Genomic DNA, 3,771 nt, shown 5'->3' with positions numbered 1-3,771 from the left:
GGGCCGGAGCGGGACACACTCGCGGCTTTCTCGCCCTCTCTCTGGGCCTTTTTCTCGCTTCTCCCCCGCCTGGAACAACGCAGCCTCGCCTGGGCCGGGGGAGCGCGGTGGCTCTCGGATCGCATCGCTCTCTCTGGGGGCTTTCTCGCTTCTCCCCCGGACTGAACCCGCAGCCTCGGCCTGGGCCGGGGAGCGGCTCTCGGATCGCATCGGTCTCTCTGGGGGCTTTCTCGCTTCTCCCCCGACTGAGCACGCAGCCTCGCCTGGGCCGGGGAGCGGCTCTCGGATCGCATCGGTCTCTCTCTCTGGGCTAACCTGTCCCAGTCGAACTGGGTAAGACGGGAAGCCGGACGAAGCCACGCGACTCGCCCCGACATCGGCGGTGTTCTTCTGGCCCTGGCGACCGCACGCGCGTCCGCCCTTCTCCGCCACGGACACAGGCACGGCAACAGCCTGTGGGGATACGGCCCGTCACCTCGTTCCCATAATACGGACAGATGGGCCCGAAGCGGCGGAGGCCGGAAAGAGAACCGATGTACGTGACCGAGGGGGCGCAGTGGCGCACGCCGCCTTCTACGATGACATAGCCGGAGGCAGCGAGAAACAGCGACCCCTTGGAGTACTTCCAGGCCGGCGGCGGACAACAGGTCTACCAGCCATGAAACGGGCAACAGGTCTACCGACGGCTTGCTGCGGACAACAGGTCTACCCAGCCATGAAACGGGCAACAGGTCGACCAAGCTGCGGACAACAGGTCTACCCAGGGCATGCTGCGGACACCAGGTCTACCCACGGCTTGCTGCGGACAACAGGTCTACCCAGGCATGAATCGGGCAACAGGTCTACCAAGCTGCGGACACCAGGTCTACCCACGGCATGCTGCGGACAACAGGTCTACCCACGGCTTGCTGCGGACACCAGGTCTACCCAGCCATGAAACGGGCAACAGGTCTACCCACTCAATGCTGCGGACACCAGGTCTACCCAGCCATGAAACGGGCAACAGGTCTACCAAGCTGCGGACACCAGGTCTACCCAGGGCATGCTGCGGACACCAGGTCTACCCACTCAATGCTACGGACAACAGGTCTACCCAGCCATGAAACGGGCAACAGGTCTACCAAGCTGCGGACAACAGGTCTACCCAGGGCATGCTGCGGACACCAGGTCTACCCACGGCTTGCTGCGGACAACAGGTCTACCCAGCTGCGGACACCAGGTCTACCCAGGGCATGAAACGGGCAACAGGTCTACCAAGCTGCGGACACCAGGTCTACCCAGGGCATGCTGCGGACACCAGGTCTACCCACGGCTTGCTGCGGACAACAGGTCTACCCAGCCATGAAACGGGCAACAGGTCTACCAAGCTGCGGACACCAGGTCTACCCAGGGCATGCTGCGGACACCAGGTCTACCCACGGCTTGCTGCGGACACCAGGTCTACCCAGCCATGAAACGGGCAACAGGTCTACCAAGCTGCGGACACCAGGTCTACCCAGGGCATGCTGCGGACACCAGGTCTACCAACTCAATGCTGCGGACAACAGGTCTACCCAGCCATGAAACGGGCAACAGGTCTACCAAGCTGCGGACACCAGGTCTACCCAGGGTATGCAGCGGACACCAGGTCTACCAACTCAATGCTGCGGACAACAGGTCTACCCAGCCATGAAACGGGCAACAGGTCTACCAAGCTGCGGACACCAGGTCTACCCACGGCTTGCTGCGGACACCAGGTCTACCCAGCCATGAAACGGGCAACAGGTCTACCCACTCAATGCTGCGGACAACAGGTCTACCCAGCCATGAAACGGGCAACAGGTCTACCAAGCTGCGGACACCAGGTCTACCCAGGGCATGCTGCGGACAACAGGTCTACCCAGCCATGAAACGGGCAACAGGTCTACCCACGGCTTGCTGCGGACAACAGGTCTACCCAGGCATGAAACGGGCAACAGGTCTACCAAGCTGCGGACACCAGGTCTACCCAGGGCATGCTGCGGACACCAGGTCTACCCAGCCATGAAACGGGCAACAGGTCTACTCACGGCTTGCTGCGGACACCAGGTCTACCCAGCCATGAAACGGGCAACAGGTCTACCAAGCTGCGGACACCAGGTCTACCCAGCCTTGAAACGGGCAACAGGTCTACCAAGCTGCGGACACCAGGTCTACCCAGGGCATGCTGCGGACACCAGGTCTACCCAGCCATGAAACGGGCAACAGGTCTACTCACGGCTTGCTGCGGACACCAGGTCTACCAAGGGCATGCTGCGGACACCAGGTCTACCCAGCCATGAATCGGGCAACAGGTCTACTCACGGCTTGCTGCGGACACCAGGTCTACCCAGCCATGAAACGGGCAACAGGTCTACCAAGCTGCGGACACCAGGTCTACCCAGGGCATGCTGCGGACACCAGGTCTACCCACGGCTTGCTGCGGACAACAGGTCTACCCAGGCATGAATCGGGCAACAGGTCTACCAAGCTGCGGACACCAGGTCTACCCAGGGCATGCTGCGGACACCAGGTCTACCCACGGCTTGCTGCGGACAACAGGTCTACCAACTCAATGCTGCGGACAACAGGTCTACCCAGCCATGAAACGGGCAACAGGTCTACCAAGCTGCGGACACCAGGTCTACCCACGGCTTGCTGCGGACACCAGGTCTACCCAGCCATGAAACGGGCAACAGGTCTACCAAGCTGCGGACACCAGGTCTACCCAGGGCATGCTGCGGACACCAGGTCTACCCAGCCATGAAACGGGCAACAGGTCTACTCACGGCTTGCTGCGGACACCAGGTCTACCCAGCCATGAAACGGGCAACAGGTCTACTCACTCAATGCTGCGGACACCAGGTCTACCCAGCCATGAAACGGGCAACAGGTCTACCAACTCAATGCTGCGGACAACAGGTCTACCCAGCCATGAAACGGGCAACAGGTCTACCAAGCTGCGGACACCAGGTCTACCCACGGCTTGCTGCGGACAACAGGTCTACCCAGGCATGAATCGGGCAACAGGTCTACCAAGCTGCGGACACCAGGTCTACCCACGGCTTGCTGCGGACAACAGGTCTACCCAGCCATGAAACGGGCAACAGGTCTACCAAGCTGCGGACACCAGGTCTACCCACGGCTTGCTGCGGACAACAGGTCTACCCAGCCATGAAACGGGCAACAGGTCTACTCACGGCTTGCTGCGGACACCAGGTCTACCCAGCCATGAATCGGGCAACAGGTCTACCAAGCTGCGGACAACAGGTCTACCCAGCCATGAAACGGGCAACAGGTCTACCAACTCAATGCTGCGGACAACAGGTCTACCCAGCCATGAAACGGGCAACAGGTCTACCAAGCTGCGGACACCAGGTCTACCCAGGGTATGCAGCGGACACCAGGTCTACCAACTCAATGCTGCGGACAACAGGTCTACCCAGCCATGAAACGGGCAACAGGTCTACCAAGCTGCGGACACCAGGTCTACCCACGGCTTGCTGCGGACACCAGGTCTACCCAGCCATGAAACGGGCAACAGGTCTACCCACTCAATGCTGCGGACAACAGGTCTACCCAGGCATGAAACGGGCAACAGGTCTACCAAGCTGCGGACACCAGGTCTACCCAGGGCATGCTGCGGACAACAGGTCTACCCAGCCATGAAACGGGCAACCGGTCTACTCACGGCTTGCTGCGGACAACAGGTCTACCCAGCCATGAAACGGGCAACAGGTCTACCAAGCTGCGGACACCAGGTCTACCCAGGGC

This window comes from Sturnus vulgaris, unplaced genomic scaffold (genome assembly GCF_052056855.1).
Source record: "Sturnus vulgaris isolate bStuVul1 unplaced genomic scaffold, bStuVul1.hap1 Scaffold_597, whole genome shotgun sequence".
Classification (NCBI taxonomy): domain Eukaryota; kingdom Metazoa; phylum Chordata; class Aves; order Passeriformes; family Sturnidae; genus Sturnus; species Sturnus vulgaris.
This window is presented reverse-complemented; position numbering follows the sequence as displayed.